The following is a 19,665-nucleotide window of genomic DNA, read 5'->3' on the forward strand; positions in this document are numbered from 1 at the left end:
GCTCTGTGCTCCCCACTTCCTGTTCCAAATGGGAGGCCAAGATGGACAGGGTGGGGGCGAGGGGCGCGGGGGTAAGGCATGGGGAGCAGATCTCAGGGCCAGCCTTGTGCTTCCTCTTCTCCCCAGGCAGACTGGGCAGGGCCAGGGACTCGGGCAGTGTTCGCTGGGTCCGGCCTCTGGGATTTCTACCCCTGTCAGTCCCTCTGCGAGTCTGACCACTCGTTGCCCACAGCACAGTCAAGCACCCGCTGAGCAGAATCAGCGAGAAGCACAGGCTCAGCTCTGAGGACTCCCTGCTGTCCGGGGTGTGTGCAGTTCCCTCCCAGTGTGCCTCGAGTCCGTTTTGGCAAGCGTATCAATCACCATCAGCGGGTTAATGGAAATTGCCATAGATCTGGTTCCCTAGGGGACAGGAAAGCTCCTGGCAGGGCCAGAGCTCAGGTGGGCTGAGTGGGGGTGGGGGGCTGGGCATTCTAGGGCAAAGCCAGGGAGGTGGGGTGGGGGGGAGACCCGGTACTGGATGCAGGAGAAGTGGCCCCTAGAGCCCAAGTGGGTGCCCATCTGCCCTGTGCAGCAGCCCCGGGTCGTGCTTCAGCCTTACCTGTCACTGAAGACCTTCAGAGGAGCGGGCAGCGCAGGAGGCTCTGGAGGAAGGTGCTGGGGACCCAAGGGGCCCTGGGAGTGGGTGGAGCCTGGTGAGCGGGTCCTTCAGTCCCTTCACCTCCTCTGAGCCTCTCTGCCCCAGCTGCAGGGGCCGGTGTGGCTGACTCTTGTGGCCATGGGCCCTCGAGGAGCTGTCTGTCTGTCCTTGTCCATGCAGAGCACAGGGGTGTCGGGGGAGGGGGGTGGGTCCCCTGTCCTGGTGCCCAGGGAGCCTGTCAGCCTGTCAGCCTCTCCGGTGGCCTCAGTCAGCAATTGGGCTGCGGGGAGAGCAGGGCTGTGTCTGAATGTGGGCACGTCTCAGTGGGTCTGTTATCCGTGTGCTCGTACACTTGTGTGGTGGGGGGAGAGCTGAGGGCCCAGATGATTCTTCAGCTCAGCCTCCTAAGTTTATGGCCCTGGCGCTGGACCCACCATGCCCCGCGGCACACAGGGCCTCTGGCCATCCTGGTTGTGCTGTTGCCCCCCTTCCCCCCAACTCTGCCCAAAGACATCTCAAAGGGATCTCCCTGCCCACGGGACAGAGCCTCAATTCTCTGTGGCCTGGAGGACTCCCAGGTCACCAGTGACCAGCAGGTGTGTGCCCTGCCCGCGGGACCCTCTGTGCTCTGAACCCCTTCCGACCCACCACTGTCCTGTGTGGGGGGCTTCCTGGGCACCTGTCCCTTCTCGGAGCCCAGGACAGGAACTACAGGCTCATGACTTCTTCCCACACAGGGATGCTCTCACCGCGCCCGCTTTACTGAGGAAAGCACAGAGAAGCACAGAAAATGTGCTGTTCTCACCCTCGGGGCTACAGGGTGCCTCCATGCAGGAGCTGCTGTTGGAACCCAGCAATCTGGCCCCGAGTGGACTCTCCCCAACCCTTCCCTTCTGTATGGACTCTTGAAGCCACTTCAGGAGCGGAGAGAGCTCGTCTGGGTCATGTCTTTACTTCGGATAAACCTGGCAGCTGGGGCGAGGGCCTGATAGAAGCACCCAGAATGGAGACTTCTCCCTCTGTCCTCCTATTCATCACCCTCCCACCCACACGAGCCTCAGTGCACCCCCATTTCCCATGCTCAGCCCAGAGCTTCCATGTTGGGCCTGTGTGATCACGGGAGTTCCCAGAGCTGGAGGGAGGCCTTTCCCCACCCACAGTCCCCACTGGGTTGGTTTTCTGGCAGCTGGAAGAACCCATCAACGTGAGCATGTTTTCTGAGCCCACATCTTCCTCTGGTAGCTCCAAGGCCAAAGGGAACAGGCTCTGGCTGAAGCCGGAGGAGAAAGGGGAAGCAGCTCTGGGGAAGCTGTCGGAGACCCGTGGCCTCACTGGATACCTGCATGGGCCTGTGACAAGGGCTGTCATGGAAGAGGCAGTGTCCTCCTGGGTACCACATTAGCCCTGGGATCCCTGACGGACCAGCGGGGAGATGGGGGCCATCCCCCCGGGACAGCCCTCCAGGAAGAGGGGGCTCAGTGGCTCAGCAGGGCACGGTCCTCATGTTCATGACCCCCCCGATGGAGGACCTGCTCCTCGAATCAACACAGAGGGAGCCAGAGGCCCTGAGAGGGGCCTTGTCAGCCGCCCAGGTGGCTGTTGTCATGTCAGAACGGGGCACGTGGCCCGAGGGTACCGAGGCCCCTCAGCCCACCCTCTTGCAGTACAGTGGGGTACCGCAGGCTGCACTTGAGCTCAGCACTGGGGGTCCCTCTCCATCCAGGCCACAGCTCCCAGGCTGCCCTCCCATGGACCCACGGGAATGAATTTGGTAGAAGTAAAATCAGGGTTTGCCCCATCCTTTCCCACACCAAGCATGGTGGGTGCTGTTCTCACCCCCACAAGTCAGATCCTGGGGCCTGCCCTAATCCCTGTGTCCGAGCCGCCCCCCCTCAGGTCCCAGTCTGTGCACATTGCACTCTCAGTGAGGCCTGACTTCAGGTCACGGGTGGGAGTCTGGCCCCTGGAAGTGGGCCTAAGCCGGGAGAGCTCTCCTCCTGCCCAGCCCTGTGGCATGCTGTCCCCTCTCATGGCCAGATGGCGACTCCCCCATCCTCACCTCCTCCTCTGCCCACCACAAGCAGCAGGTGTCAGGGCTTCCCCAGGCCCAGGGCGGCTCTACACACTGTGTCCCTACGTGGCCTGACCTTGCTGACTGTGGGTGCCCCCCACCGACCCCGAACATTCCAGTAACTGCCCTCCTGGCTGAGCCTAGACCAACGAACAATCCTGACCCATGGAGGAGTCTGAGGGAGTCTCTGTCGGTTTAACTGATTCCATCTCCGGGGAACCAACTGCCGGACAGTGCTGATTGGCTGAGCGGCATGGCCCAGCTGGCCAACTGGTCACCAGCTCCTGCTGGATGACAGTGGGACAGGAGAGAGGTGAGGCTGGTCAGGAATACCTGGGGGCTGACTTTCTGGAGCCAGGGCCCCGTCTGGCTCTCCTCTGTGGGACCCTGCAGTGATCAGGGCCACTTCAAGAAGGTCTTGTTGTGAGGTTTATGAATGTGTGTCCCTGAAAATATGCTCACCTTGCGTTGGGATAGACCATCTTAGACCTAAAAGATATTAGGGGGCTACCTCTCCCAGAGAGGCTCAGGAAGGTTAGGAAGGTATCAGCATAACATTTGTCAAGTTCCATTTCCCTGTTCCCAGAAGCCCAAGGTGGCATAGGGTACCTCAGGGGATACCAAGGCTTGGGCCAGAGGTGACAAAAAGTTGTCCACCCCTCCCCCAAATTCATGTGTTATAGCCCCAGCTCCCAGTTGATAGTTTTTGGAGCTGGAGCCTTTGGGAGTTCATTTTAGGTGAAGTGTGAAGTGGAAGGTCTCTTGACAGGATTCGTTCCCTTAGAAGAAGAAGCAACAGAGATCTCCTCTCTCCCTCTGTGTCCCTCACGTAAGGACAGAGTAAAGAGTCCGCCTTCTGTGAGCCAGGAAGAGATCCCTCACCAGAAACAAACCCTCTTGGACCTTGATCTGGGACTTTCCAGCCCCAGAACTGTGAGACATAAATTTCTATTATTTAAGCCATTCAGTGCATGGTATTTTCTTAGAGCAGCCTGTGTATTATACAAATGAGGGATGTGAATTTTTCCCCACGAATGCCCTGTGGCATTTGGCTCTAGTTGAGCTACCAATTAGTTTTAATCGGGTATTGTGATTTCAGTGATGGATCCAAATAGGTTTTAAGTGTTTCAAATACTCTGGGAGCATCTACTAATAAAAGCTCTCCTGCAAAGGAGAGGCCTCTGTGTTAGGTATTTAATAAGACCCTCCTGATCTTCACAATCACCCTAGGAAGTGGTGTACCCATTTAACAGATGAGGAAACTGAGCTTCTGAGAGGCAACATGATTTGCCCAAGATGATCCAGTTAGGGATGACTAGAACCAAGATGAGTTTCAAGACTGTTGGCTTCAAAGACAATTCTGCTACAATTCTGACTCCCTTTTGCATCGAAACTAGAGGCCAATTGCCAATAACTGACTGATTCAAGCAAATGAATCCTGAAGGAGAGGCAAAGGTATTCCTTACCAAACACACTCTGCTTCAGCCTTCTCCCAAGCTCCCCTTCCCCATCACCACCCCCAACACTTGGGATGAATAGAACCCACCTCTGGACAGGCTTTTTTGTCCACCGTCCCCCTCCTTCCCCAACAGGACTCATCGGTCAGGCTGCCTTAGATTTATTTTCTAATCCCCTGAAGCACACAGGCCAACGTGGGTGTCAGGGGTCCAAGCTGGAGGGCGTGATGTACCAAGGAAGGCAGGAAGGGAGCAGAGGGGGCAGTCCATTGGAAGAGGCCCCACTCTCTGCAAAGCAGAACATTTTGCCTAGTGGCGATTTGGTTAGCAACTGGGGCAGTGGATGAGTAAGGAGGAAGGAAAGGAAAGCAAGGTCCTGGAGAAGGGGAAACCCGGAGGGGAGCCAGGCTCTGTCCCTCCCACATGAGAAGTTCTTTTTTCCTTAAGGACCCAGACACTGGCTCCTCCTGAGGGGCCTCCCGGATCTCTGTGGCTGACGGCCCTTCCCGCTTTCTCTGTAGCCCCCAGGCCCTGCTGGGTCCATACGGGCCACTCTGGTTCTGCGTCTGGTCCCACGGCTGCTTGATGTTCTCTCTCACTCAATAAAACTTAAATTCCTTTGGGGCCAGAGCCATGCGTTCTTCTCTGGGGTTCCAGCAGCTCCAGTCACAGTGCCACTGACACACCAAGAGGCTGTTGGCTGGGAGTCAGCAGGAAGTGAATGTGTCCCGTACAGAGCGGGACCCGAGAGCATTCATAACCCAGGGGCCTTGAATGGCACGCTGAGGCTGCAAGTACTTTGCAGCTCAGATCGGGAATTAGAGTGCTGCTATCCAGTCAGCCGCCAGAGGGCGCTCCGACTAAAAGCTCCCGAGGCCGTCTTCAGCCCTTTATTGCAAACTGCCCCCAAATTCTGGAAATCTCAGCTGTTTCCCAGAGACGCGAAGAGGGGTGAGGATATTTCCTGACTTCCATGCAGGTGGCGGCCAGCGTCTCAAGGCATGGGCGTTTATAGTTTGCTGGCATTTCCTCTGGGAGAGCAGAGGCAAGAAAATCATCAAATTGACGATCACCTGTTTGCTGGGTAAAGAACACGGCTGGAAAAAAGGCAAGGCTGTTAGTGCAAAGGGGTCAGGAACCCCGAGCTGTCTGGTGCCTGCTTTACAGACTTCTAGAAGTGTGACCTTAAGAAAATCATTCTCTTCTCTGGGCCTGTGGAATGGCCGGGCTCAAGTTCCAGCCTGTACGGGTTTGTCAGCTCCCACAACCCACAACCCTCCTTGGGCCGTAGGCGTGCATGCAATTTAGTCCACACAAGGGTTTAGTCCCTGCTTTCTGCCCCTCTTGGGGACTCACGGTCATGGCCACCATGCAAGCCTGCAGCCCCTTTATTGGTAGGAACCAATAAGGTCCTGGACATTCTCCGTATCCTTCCTGAGCTGACCCATATACAACCGGAGATGTGAACCATTCAGAGAAGCAGAAGCCGCCCAGGGCATCCTTCGGAAGTGAGCCTCAAATGGGCGTATGCAGAAGGAAACTATTCATGCAAATTCTTCCAAAACACAGAGATGATGATGGCCTATGATAAAGGACTCATTCTTGTGTGTAACAGTAGAGAAACACGGAAATGCAGGAGGCGGCGCTCAGGGTGCGGGAACCTTGGAAGAGAGACAACGAGGAGGAGGGAGGGAAGGAATGGTTTCTGTAGCCTTTTATTTTAGACTAAACAGGCAGAAGGGCAGACTTCAAGAATCTGTAGCAAAATCTGGTTCGTTCTTCTTTTTTTTTTTTTTAAATATAGTTGGTTCTTACATTGTTTTAAGTAATTCTGTGTTTGATCCATTCTTTGGACTAAAAAGAAAACATGATTTACAGTAATTTTTAAGGGAACAGAGCCCACCAGCCCCTCAGAACACCTCAAAATGAGACTTGACCTAAGGCAGGTTTGTTTGTTTTTCCCTGTAACAGAACTTTCCATAGCTGAAGACATGTGTTCATAAAGGGTCTTGGGTTTCCCAGGCCCGGGAGGGGCAGGATAAGGGAGGGAGGGTGGCACTCTGTGGGGGAGGGACCAGTCCCTGCTCTGGATCCAAGCAGCCCTTTAGTGACTCAGATCTATGGGGCTTTGTTTTCCTCATCTGTGAAATGGGATGCTGTTTATCTTGTAAGGAATATGGGGGGAAGGAAATATGAAGAGGAAAAACCTTGTGATGAAAGCTGAAACCTCCAAGGAAAGAGCTCTTCTTTCTGGATCCCGACTTGAGGCCTGATTCTCAAAATAATGAAAATTATACTCTGTGAAAAATGATCCCAGTGGTCATTGCGATTAGAACTTAGAACAATGTTTATATATTTCACCACAGTGAGTCAATGGTTATTTCCTATGAAAGCCACAGGGCTTCAATTTCCAGAGTTTAAATAATGGGCCTACAGATATCACCAAAGCAGCACTTATTAAGTATCAATATAGAAAAAACTGGAAGAAAAAGAGAAAAACATCAAGCTTGCTGCCCTGTTTCCAACTGAGACTCTGTTCCGCAGACCCTGGGGGAGGGACACTAGGTAGCTAGTTCCCCAAGGTCCTTTACAAAGGCAAATCAAATCCTCTTCAGAAGAAGGAAACATTATCCTTGGCCACAAATTATTTCAAAAAATAGTTTACAAATACCACGTTTGGCACAAAAACAAAGACGAATGAGATGGTCAAACGAAGGATTTTTTAGGCACCCGGAAGCCATCCTTTACCCCGGAAGCTTCTGGGGTGGAAACGTGAAGCAATGGGATGGCAGTGGATTTTGTGTGTGGTGGCGAGGGAAAAAACAAAGGCTGGAAGGGATGCACATGGGACTAATGAAAGAGGAAAGTGGCTCCCTTGCTTCTGGAAGCCAGCTCTGGAAATAGCAGGGAGCAAACCCTTCTTCCCCGTGTTCTTTAGAGGGTAGCAAGACCTCCGTATCCAGAGGCCCCTACAGCACAGATTTCATTTCTCTACAAATTCCATGTCCAAGCTTCGCTGGAGAGTGGCGAAGTTGTTTCTTTTTACTTTTTCTTTTTCTTTTTCAAGATTTTATTTATTTATTTGACAGACAGAGATCACAAGTAGGCAGAGAGGCAGGCAGAGAGAGAGAGAGGGAGGCAGACTCCCTGCTGAGCAGAGAGCCCAATGCGGGGCTCGATCCCAGGACCCTGGGATCATGACCTGAGCCGAAGGCAGAGGCTTAAGCCACTGAGCCACCCAGGGGCCCAGTGAAGTTGCTTCTTGAACGTGGCCCAAACCACGGACCCATGAAAGGGACCAAGGTGTCTGGAAGATCTGTAGCTGAATGTTCCAGACTGCACGAGACCCAGAGACTCCTAGAAAACATGACTAAAGGAAAATAATTCTCCATCCCAGAAGGCAAAGACTTGGGACAGCTATATCCGATCTAGAGGGGGCAAAAAAATGTATTTTTTTTTTTTTTGCATGGAATAATGTAAAATAAAATTAAACCCCACTCTAGGATATTAGCAGGATCTGTGGCAAGTCTCTCATGATACAGATGAGGAAAATAAGAGCCGGAAGGTTGAGAGAGTGAGTCCTAGCCTGCTGACCCACTCAGCGTAAGGCTCTATCCCGGTGGGCGTGGTCGCATGCGATTCCTGCCTTACTCTCAGGATATCGATACCCTGAATTTCATAGACCACCTGGCACTTCTCTCTCAACAAGCTAATCTTGGCCCACCCAAACTGAAAGGTTCAATTTGACATCATTTCAGGTATCCTCTGTTTTTCTTTCTTGAACTCAGTTTCAACATCCACTGCTTTTTCTGGGCAGACATCCATCCAAGGTCTTTCTTCTGACCCTGCCAGCTCATCGTCATGGCGTAGCATTTTGGGTTAGGTGGCATCTAGCTTAGCTTATTTCTCTTATTTCAGAGTTTTATACATTTATAAACTTTCACCAATAGAAGCTTCCTGCTTCCTCTTTATAAAGTAATTTTGATTAGTGATTCCCCAGTGGAGCAGATGATGTGATCAGAATTTGCCAAGTGCTCCCAGCTCCTTGAGGGGATGAGCTCCTTGTCCCTGGAAATATTTGAGCAGGGTCTCAGTGATGGTCTGCCAGTCTCTCGAGTCAAGGAATTTGGTCCCCATACTGAAGGTTCCTTTCCAGGATTAATCATGATAAATAATATCTTTTGATTTCTCACCATTTCTGGGGTGCTGACTCTGCCTTACCAACCCCCAACTCCCAGCCCCCTCCTATCTCCATTCACAGTGATTTTCAATCCCTTCTCCACACCTCCATGGCAACCCCTGTCATGGTCTGGAGAGACCCAGGTTTTAATCCCAACTTGACCACCAACTAGCTGTGAAAACCTGAACAAATTCGCTAATTCCTGTGGACCCCAGTCTCTTCCTCTCTCCCTTCATCATTGGAACTGCTGTGGAAAAGAGCAATAATGAATATAAAGGATGAGCCGTTCTCCAACACGAAGTTCTTCAGTACCCAGAATCTTCCATAGGCTGGCTACCCTGTCTTGTGATCATTGAGTCACATGTCCTCCTTCCTTTTAGCCTCCTGGAAGGCAGGGTCCGGGTCTTCTCTATCACTCTCCCCAGGGCTCCAGTCCAGAGCCTCAGGACTAACAGACACTCCACAGACTCGTTACTCAGATGTTACCGAGGTAAGGGACAGTGTTGTTGACACAGGGTCAGACCAGATCTACACTCTCAAGGAAGTTCTATTTGAGGAAGTGAGATAAAAAGGGGGCAAATGCCAAGTTATTTGAGCTGGGTTGTAATTTTTAGCTTTTCCTGACCTTCTAGTAGGACTGTTCCTGCTTTAGCATATGTCAAAATAATTGACCTAGATGGGCAAAAATCATTAAGCAGGGAAGTATTTCAATTAAGGGAGATTTTATTTGCCATGGGGTCTTTGAGAGCTTAGAGAGAAAAGAAGCAATAGTGAAATAATAGCAAGCAGACTGCTGCAATTAAATGTGATTTACCACAAGTTAAGTATCACTTTCAGATAGTGTCAAATTAAAGCATTTAGGAAGATTGCTGAAAAAAGGCTTTTTTTTTTCTTATCTAAGTGAAATGCTGGCACAGGAGTCTTCCAAAGGGAAACGGCCAGATGCTGTTTTATATGCGTGGTGTGTTGGTGCCTAACATCTCCTTAGTGTTTTTGAATTCTACATTGTCTGCAGAATTGCCACTTCATTAAAACCGGCTCAGAAATTCCCTTTTAAATGATGCAGGTAGCTGTCAGTCCCTGTCCTGCCTCGTTTGCATTTTAGAAATGCTGGAGTTACTTCCAAAAATACCTTAATTTAACCTTCAATTTCCTGTGTGATTCAGGAAAAATGCCAGCCAGTCAAGGAAACCAGAGGGATGACATTTTACAGTCGACATATTTATCTCTTTGCTTTCACTGTTAGGAGCTAAAAATTCCTGAAGTTTGACCTTCCTGTTGTCTTGATCTATGCCCAAAACCTTCGACATAATTTTGTTTTGGTTTAGACTGTAGTCTCTTGCTACTTGGGTTCAGTAGGATTAGAGTAGCGTTCAGTAAGATGGGAGTAAGTTATAGAGATAGGGACAGACATGGACAAAGAAGTGGCAAGGTGGGAGACACAGTTTAATTTGTAAATTTAAAAATCCCCAATGTATATATACAAATAAAGGATTCAGCCTAATAAATTAGTATGGCTCATTCCAGCCTGAGGTCAAGGCTGAGTGTGGCTCAAGTACTAAAGTTTATTTCTCAGCTAAAAATAATCTATAGATTTAAAAACTGTAGCAGAAAGGTGAAAAATCTTCCTAAATGGCAGGAGCCAAGGTGAACTACAGGTGTTAGTGGGCATCAACAATATTGGACATGCTTGATAAAAAATAAGTAAAAAAATATGTGAGTTATGGAAAGCTTATTGGTCACAAAGTGTATTAGATCTTTTATTTATATTAAAAATTAATCTTTTTATCTCTTTGTACTTTTTTCCCAAACCAGTGAAAAATAAAATATATTTTATAGTTAAACATATGAAGTTCCTTTATTATTGATACAGTATCTAAGTGTTTGTTTAGTGGCTAAAAAAATTACAGTTCCTAGGGTGACTGGGTGGCTCAGTCAGTTAAACACCTGACTCCTGATTTTTGGCTCAGGTCAGGATGTCAGGTCCTGAGACTGAGCCCTATGTTGGGCTCCATACTCAGTGCAGAATCTTCTTGTCTCTCTCTCTCTCTCTCCCTCTCTCTAATAAATAAATAAAATCTTAAAAATACATTAAAAAATTCTAATTCCCAATGTCACTGATGTGGCAAGGGGAAATGATGAAGACCTAAGTAACTTTGGAAATAAGTGGCGTCTGTAGCACTAAAGGTAAAAGAAATTGCACACAAGCACTATAGTCTAGCTGATGACATTGTTTTCCGTGGGAGTACAGGTGAGCAATTCTGATATTGCCATATATGTATATTGGAATCAAATAATTAAGCAAATGGATTAATTAATTATTTGATTCCAATTAATTATTGGAATCAAATAATTAAGCAAATGGATTAATAATTAAGCCAGATTCCTCACTTGTGGAGTGAAAATTATAGATAAGCAAGGGGATTAGGAGAATAGAATGATCCATGTCATAATGGATTAGAGTAGGAGACATCAGGTGAATTTGTATTTACTTAGTTCAAATGACTATATTGAAATGTTTATAGATGTGCATGTATATGCGTTAGCATATACACATGCATTCCCATGAGGTGACCGTACCTAAGAGAAATGAAACCCAGTAACAACTAGCACACTCAGCATCCAGATCTTGGTTTCTACTACCATTCTCCATTAAAGGAAATAGAGCTTCTTGGAGAGATGACTGATTCTAGGAATGAGGAAGGAAATATACGAGATGAATCTGGAGCATCTTGTAGTGCTTGAAAGGAAGTGCTGAACAAAATAAAACAAAACAAAATAACAATAAGAAAACATTGATAAGAAGGTGTCAGAGGTACACAGATACCAACTGAAGATCACCTCATGCAAAGCTGGAACAATGTGACACAAATATCCATGGGTCCATAACTATTTAAGTAAATTACTGAATGAATGAATGAATGAATGAGTCAGTGAGTGAATGAATGAGTGAAAAAGAGGAGAGAAGAGACAATGCAGAATTCCAAATAATTTATATAGATACAGGGACGCCTGGGTGGCTCAGTTGGTTAAGCAGCTGCCTTCGGCTCAGGTCATGATCCCAGCATCCTGGGATCGAGTCCCACATCGGGCTCCTTGCTCCCCAGGGAGCCTGCTTCTCCCTCTGCCTCTGCCTTCCACTCTGTCTGCCTGTGCTTGCTCTCACTCTCTCTCTCTCTCTCTGACAAATAAATAAATAAAATCTTTAAAAAATATATATATAGATACTTAACTCTCAAGGAGGGGGGAGCATAAATTCTCACTCCTTAAGTGTAGGCTACACCTAGAGACTTCCTTCCAAAAAGCACAGTATGGGAAAAGGGTAGGAGGGGAGCAGCAGTAACTTTATAGTGAAGAAATCTGACAAGCACTACCTCAGGTGATCAAGGTCAACATCAGCAGTGAAAGGTCACGTTGATAGTATGTTCCCTTTACTCTACAATGTGATGAGCATGGCATTTTACTGCCACGTTTTTCCTCCCTAAGCCCATAACTCTAGTCTAATCATGAGAAAAACATTAGATGAATTCCAGTAGAGAGACCTCCTACAAATTACCTGACCAGCACTCTTGAAACTGTCATGGTCACCAAAAAAAAGGAAAAGTCTGAGAAACTGTCACAGTCAAGAGGAGCTTAAGGAAACATGAAAACTAAATGCAATGTGATATCTGGATAGGATACTGAAACAGAAAAGGACATTAGGTAAAAGGTAAGGAAATCTGAATAAAGCATGGGCTTCAGCTAATAATAATGTGTCAGTATATGTACATTAATTGTAACAAACATACCACAGTAGTGTAAGATGTTAGCCATAGGGGGAAGAAGTATATAAGGCATATGGGAGCTCTCTTCTATCTTCTCAATTTTCCTGTAAGTCTAGAACTCTTATTGAAAAGTTTATTTTTTTTTAAATCAAAAAAAGTGATATGGGCTGTAGGCCAAATGCAAGTCCAAGTCTATGGAAGTACACAGAAGGAATATCATTGACATTGATATACCTATAAACTTGTGTAATTCTCACATAAGGAAGGTGCTATTAATATTCTCATTTTAAAGATAAGGAAATTAAATAAAATCTTTTTAAAAAGATGAGGAAATTATGGTTTGGTAAGGTTTAATGAATTGCCCAAGTTTGGACAGTTAATAAGTAATAAACACAGATCTGAATTTGGAAAGTATGAATCCTGTACCCACAGAGTTAACCCTTTGTGTACATACCAACATTAACCACTGAAAATATGACTTTTGTTTTAGACAAGTTGATTTGTACACATTTTTCTGACAGAAGCTTGAAATCAGAGACTGTTGACTATTAGACAGCCCATGGGCATTTTAAAAAACTTGTAAAACTTGCAAAAAAATCCAACCATCTCACGAAAAAATTATCTTCATACTAGAATTTTACGTGGTGTTGAAAGAGATTATTGAACTTAGAACATTGGGTTTCTGCCTGAAAACTATTTTTACTTACCAAGAGATATTGTTCAGTGGAAGCAACATTATGTCCAAGACACTGACTTCTCATAAAAAAATTAGATAAAAGTAATTTTTTCCATGAGGACATGGACTTTTCACCATTGGTTACTCTTAGCATGTTATGAGTGAAATTCAGATTAGTATATAACAACATTTCAAAGGAGCCTCTTAGCCTAACACACACACACACCCAAGATGCAGTCTTTGACCCAGAAGACTCCATCTCACAAATGATCATTTCCATGAAATGAATGTGATTTTCACCCCAAGATGGTACTGACAAGTTTTGCCTTAAAGAATCTAAAAACCTAAAAACTGGTGGCTTAGTCAGTTAAGCCGCTGCCTTCAGCCCCGGTCATGATCCCAGGGTCTTGGGATCAAGTCCCGCACTGGGCTCCTTGCTCGGCAGGGAGCCTGCTTCTCTCTCTGCCTCTGCCTGACTCTCTGCCTGCTTGTTCTCTCTCTATATCTCTTTCTCTCTCTCTCTCTGACAAATAAATAAATAAAATCTTCAAAAAAGAACCTAAAAACTTAATTTTAAAATTCTCCTGTACTCCTCTTAAGGTAAAGTCATCAACAATTTCTGAACTTAATAGCAAGACCAGAGGAAGATGAAAACACCCAATAAATTGAGCCTTACATTCTACAATTATAGAGGACTCAGGAGCCCTACTTCTGTGGCTGTACCAGCGTGATCTGTGTTCCAGCTCTGAGCTCCATATTTTGATTCCTCAGCACTGGTTACAGGAGGGAGCTTTGCATGGCTGGTGCTGGATTTCCTTGGGCCTAACTTGACCACGTCATCAGACCTCAACATTATCTTTCTTCTCTCCCATTTGAGTCTTCTTCTTCCACTATGGAAGAATGGTAGAAGATGTAGGCTATGGAGTTCATTCTGCTTTCATTTTTTATTTCTTTGGGCAGACAGTAGGTGGCAGTGGTGAGGATGAGAAGACACCTGGAATGGGGCATGGTTGACAGTAGGTCACTAAGCCACTGGTGTGGAAGAGAAATCATCATGGAAGAGAAGGCCAGGTGACATCTTCCCACACCAGGGAAGGCTTTCCTCACACCTTTCTGTGTAGCTCTGTGGTGCGAGGGCCGGTAGGGATGAGAAGCTTGATGGGAGCAGCGTTGCAACCAAGGCCGAAGAGATGACTGTGTCCACAGCCTGGGCCTCCAACATTTTAATGCATACCATGACAATCCCGGTGAGAGAAGTAATTCTCTTGACACCTATCTTGTTACAGGCTGGTATATCTCTATACCTACCCTCGACTAGGAGAGTGCCAAAAAAGAAGATGAGAAGTTCATGGAAGTTCATTCTAAGCCTTGGCTCTTCCCATCTGCAGTAAAACCTATCACCTCTTGGCTCCAACAAGTGGGAATAACAGCCCTCTCCTGCCTTTGCTCGCGAGACTGGGGAATCACAGCCACACAGGGTGGGCTGGCCTCTTCCCCACACAGCTGTCAGGGACACTTTCCAAGTTCCCCAACCTCCTCTACCTTTATCTGGTATTTTTAAATACAATTGTGGGAAAGGCAAGTCCGCTTCATCAGCAAGTGTCAGGAGTTTGATGATGCTATAAAGGCATCTTGGGAACCCAGAGAAGGAGGCGTGAGTCTAATTCCTGCTGTGTTTCCCAGGCCTCCAGCAAAGCCTCCTCTCAACAGCAAGGACACAGCTCAGGCAAATCACCCAATAGATGGTTCAACTCTGTATGTACTAGCTGCCTTCCTGTCCTCCTCCCCCTCCCCCTAATTTTCCTCCTTCTTCTCCTTCTCCTTCTTCTTCCTCTTCATGTTGGCTCCACATACAACATAGATCCCAACCGAGGGCCTGTACTTATGACCCTGATATCAAAGCCTGAGATGAGATCAGGAGTCAGATGCCCAACTGACTGAGCCACCTAGGCACCCACAGACAGTAGCTTTTGCTTGTGCCGTAAGTCAGTGCCGTGGATATAGAATAACTGTGGAATGACAGAAATCCCTGGTACAGTTCCATCCAAGGCAGACCTTTCTGCCGCCCTCTCAAAGCCTCGAACACCCAAACTCACTGGCAAAAGGAATTAAGGGCTCTGGGCAGGAGGGCAAGCATATTGTTGTGTGGCTCTGAGAATGGGGACCAAACTCTGGACCTTGTATTCTAGCCAAGAGCTTGGTCCTTTGACCTGTGGGCAGCACTGGAGGCCAGCCCAAGAACTGGGATGGTGGCCTTGACCAGGGCGCTCTTGTCTTCTTCAGGTCCCTGAAGGAAGATGAGGAAGTGGTATAGTGAAAGCTGGGCTTAGGAAAGTGGGTCCAAATCCTGCCTCTGTCTCGGTTGGTTACTCAGCTTCCCTGAGCCTCTGTCCCCATCTGTAAGATGGGCATGATGCCAGCGCCCTGGACTGCCTTGAAGAAAGGATCTCCCCAATGGTGCTTGGAGCCTAAGTTCTCAATACTTCTGTATGTTACACCTAACTCCATCTTAGTCCATTCTGGCTGCCATAGACTGGGTGGCTTACAAACAACAGAAATTGATTTCTCAAGTTCCAGGAGGATGGAAGTCCAAGATCAGGGTGCCAACATGAGAAGCCTCCTCTGGTCTGCACATTGCGGACTTCTCCTTGTATTCTCACACAGTAGAAAGGGCGAACCGGCTCTTCTGGCCTTCTCTTGGAGGAGCACAGATCCCATTCACGGAGGGCGCCACTCTCATAACCCAATTGTCTCTGCGTCCACCCCTAGCCCCAGCCCCTCTCCTCACGCCACAGGGTGAGCACTTCGGGACAGACTGGCTCTGAGACCCAAGTCCACGACAGTATTTTGAGCTTGTCCCGATGTTAAAGCTCCAGCCACAGTTCCAAAAACGAGCTCTTGCAAGTCAAGAGAAAATCAGTTAAAAATATTGCAGGGTCTAAGAAGTCAGCTCCTGAAAAGAAGGAGACAGGCGGCAGGCGCTGTGGCAGAAGGCCAATCTGGGAACAGCTTGGCAGGTGACAGGTGTGCTTTGGGCTGTCCTGCAGACTCAGCCTCATCTTCTCCATCCATTAGTTGAGAATGATAATACCAGCCCCAAGGCGAGGCCGTTTGTGTACTTAACAAATAGCATCTCTTGGGGCGCCTGGGTGGCTCAGTCATGAAGTGCCCACCTTTTGCTCAAGTCATGATCCGAGGGTTCTGGGATCGAGCCTCACATTGGCCTCCCCGCTTAGTGGGAAGCCTGCTTCTCCCTCTCCCACTCCCCCTGCTTCTGTTCCTTCTCTATGTCTCTCTCTCTCTCTTTCAAATAAATAAATAAATAAAATCTTAAAACAAAAGAGCATCTCTTAATGGGAAGAAACTAGAGAGGGAGACAAACCATAAAAGACTCTTAATCTCAGGAAACAAATTGAGGGTTGCTGGGGGGATGGGGGAGGGATAGGGTGGCTGGGGGATGGACATGGGGGAGGGTATGTGCTATGGTGAGTGCTGTGAATTGTGTAAGACTGAGAATTCATAGACCGTACCTCTGAAATTAATAATACCTTCTATGTTAGTAAAAGAAAAATAATAATAATAACAAGATGTAGGGGAAAAAATAGCATCTCTTAGTCTTCTACACAGATAAGGGGACAATTGAATAACCGAGAGCATGCATATCTGTCCAGAAAAAACGAAGGCCAGAACTCATGGGGAGAAGGCTCTTCTTTGGGAAGGAAAACAGGGAGAATGGAGGAGGGTCCTGAGGTCTGGGACAGAGTCCAGAGGGGAAGCTGGGATATTTCCAGAAGAAAATGTGTTGCCCAGTGGCCCTGTGCAGAGGTTGTGCTCTTTGAGGGTCTGCATGTCACCCTACGGGCTGTGACAGGTAGAGAGTGGAACAATCGTCCTGTTTTCTTCTCTGTAACAGAGGCCATGAGGGACTGGCGGGCAGCCAGGACCAGGGGTGGGGCATGGCCTGGAGCTAGGTCCCCACCAGATGTAAGTCCCCTCTCAGGCCCTGGGCCTTTGGCCGTTTGAGCACCTGGATGCTCTTGAGGTTGTCCCAAGATGGAAGTGGGGGGCCCCTTTGTCCAGAGCACATCTGTTTGAAATGGGGGAGCTCCCCTGTCCACCCTGGGGGTGGGGGTGCTGGGGTCTGGTTCTCTTCGGGACGCCGGAAGGTGGATTATTGATTTACCAACAACCTAGCCTTCTCTCCTCAGAACCTACAAACCCGACAGATCCACAAGCAGACCAGAGATCGCCTCTCTTCTGGGTTCAATTCAGATGTCCCTGTGGAAGCTGAGATAGAGAATGCTTAATTTTTATAATATATTCAGTTACAGAACCGCAGAGGGGGACGATTCAAAGAAACACACACACACACACACACACACACACACACACAAAACCCCAAGGTCTACTGACTCTGTGTGTGCCTTGGCAGTTGGCAGAGTCAGGATTTCCTAATACGGTTTTGTTTCAGCGAAGCGTCTCCAGGAGATTTCTGTCAGCAAAACATTGTGTCCCTAGTAGCCGCTGGGCCCAGAGATGATCTCTCATCTACAGTCTCTTCTTACCCCATGGCTAAGATTCACAGCGCCTTGCTTCTAAAGCCCAATTTTTAAATTTCTTATCATTTTATTTTTAAAATATTTCACTTACTTATCTACCTATTTATTTATTTATGTGTGCAAAATATCCCAAGATTCTTTTTTTCTCCCTTGGTAAGTGAAAGAAATGTGAAGTCAGTTCTAGAATAAGGTTATAGCTAATACTTCTTCCAGATTCTTTTAAAAGAAGCCTGTGTCAAAGGTCAAGCCATGAAGACAGAAATAAATGAGGAGTTGCGGGCTTCACGGTGGGCTGGCTGGCTGAGATGCAGCCAGAGGGGGTTTCCTGAGCGAGGCAGCTTGGCCCACCAAGGATGTGGCCCCTTTCTATCAGTAAGTGAGGAATTTCCACTCGCAACAGAGGGATCGTGCAATAGCATGACCCCTTTGTCTCCTCTGTCATGAAAATAAGAATCAAGAAAGCCAGAAGGGGCATTTTGAGAATGAACTGGAGATCTTAGAAAGCAGCATAATACTTTCCAATTATGCTGGAAACAGAATCTTTTAAAAAAATTATCATTTTTTTTTTAAATAGAAAATCACTCAGTAGAATGCAGCTGAAATGGCTTCCAATACTCTGTGAGCCCCAGAGGATTTGTATTGGGTATATGTTCATGAATGGTTTTTTCCAAATGAGTTTAAGACAAATTTGAATGTCCCCCGTTTCTCGGGGAACGGAGGGAAAGCCAGGTGGATTATGAGATAACTGAGAACAGGTGGCTGTTGCAGATAAAACTGGACTCCAGAATTCATATTTCATTCCGTTTTGGGGATGGGAGCTAGTTGCCCGGGGAACCGACAATGTGGTTAGAGGACTGGAACTTTCCGCCCCACCCCTGATTTTCAAGGAGAGGGGAGGGGCTGGGGACTGGGTGAATCACCACGGCCAGTGATTTCATTACTCATGCCTACTCATGGAAGCTCTCCACAAACCCTAAGTGACAGGATTTGGGGAGGGTTGGTCTCTTTTATAATATCTTTTGTAAGAAGCCACCAGTAGTGGTGAAGTTTTCCTTGAGTTCCGTGAATCATTATAGAAAACGATCAAACTTGGGGAGAGGGTTGTGGAAACCACCCACTTGGAGCCAAGTTGGGCGTTAAGTGTGGGTAATTCACCATTTTCTGCAGACAGTGCTAAGACATACATGATCGGAGGCCTATCCCCCATAGATCGCCATGGATTGTGGGCTATAGTCCATGTCCTAATTCCAAGGAAGGCTTCCTAAGAGCACTGAGGATTTGTAGCCCCTCATGTGACATAGTCATAGAGAGACTGCTGCCTTGCATAAGGTCGGAACACCGTGTTCTTTAGAATGAGTCTTCACTAAAGGCCCGATGCTGGTCTCGGGCCCTGCTGAGAGACAAGATCTGGTACTGAACAGGGTTAGTCTCATTCTCCTTTCCAGTGAGTGAAGATAAACCTGCCTGTGCTTGCGTTCTCTCTCTCTCTGTATGTGTGTATGGAAAGACTAGATTTTTTTCTAATTAATTTTGTCTATATGAATGTGGTTCAAAGGCTGGTGGAAACATAGGAGATATGATTTTGTCTGCCTTTAAAATTTGACCTAATTTCTTATTTGTGCTGAGTTTGGATTGCCAGGGAAATAAAGACATGAGTATTTATCTATATATGATTTTAGTTTCTACGTATTAGAGCAAAAGGTATTTTTCTTTTTGCAAACGAGTTGAAATTGTACTAGAGAAGCTCTTAAATGATCTGTCCCGTTTCCAACAATTACATTTCCCTAGTTCTATACTAAGAATAGATCTGGATTTTTTTTTTTTTTAAGGCCTGGCTTTAAATGAAAATCTCCTAAATGGTTGTAATTAAAAAAAAAACAAAACAACAACAAAAAAAACCCAAACCCACAACAATCTCCTATCCCCAAGTTCTGCTCCCCCAAAACTTCTTTTTTCTTTTCATCTTTTTTTCTGGTTGCTTCCTGCATTTTTCCAAGTAATATGCTTAGGCCATAATTTTATGATTTATTAACTTTAAACACCATCTGCTTCCTGTTAATGCTAGATGAGGAGTTAGTTCTATAAATGCCCCAATCTCTTCTTCTTTTTTATTTTATTTTAATATTAATTAAATATTTTATTTTAAATTACAATTTTATTAATATTTTTATTTTAATTAATATTAATATTTTATTTTATTTTAAATATAATTTACATTATGCTTTATTTTAAATTACGAGTCACCACTTCCATTACCATGACTTTTAAAATATTGCCCACAGCAAAGTCCTTGGTGTACTGTGAAAGCATTTCTTTTT

This window comes from Mustela nigripes, unplaced genomic scaffold, assembly GCF_022355385.1.
Source record: "Mustela nigripes isolate SB6536 unplaced genomic scaffold, MUSNIG.SB6536 HiC_scaffold_75, whole genome shotgun sequence".
In the NCBI taxonomy this organism is placed as follows: Eukaryota; Metazoa; Chordata; class Mammalia; order Carnivora; family Mustelidae; genus Mustela; species Mustela nigripes.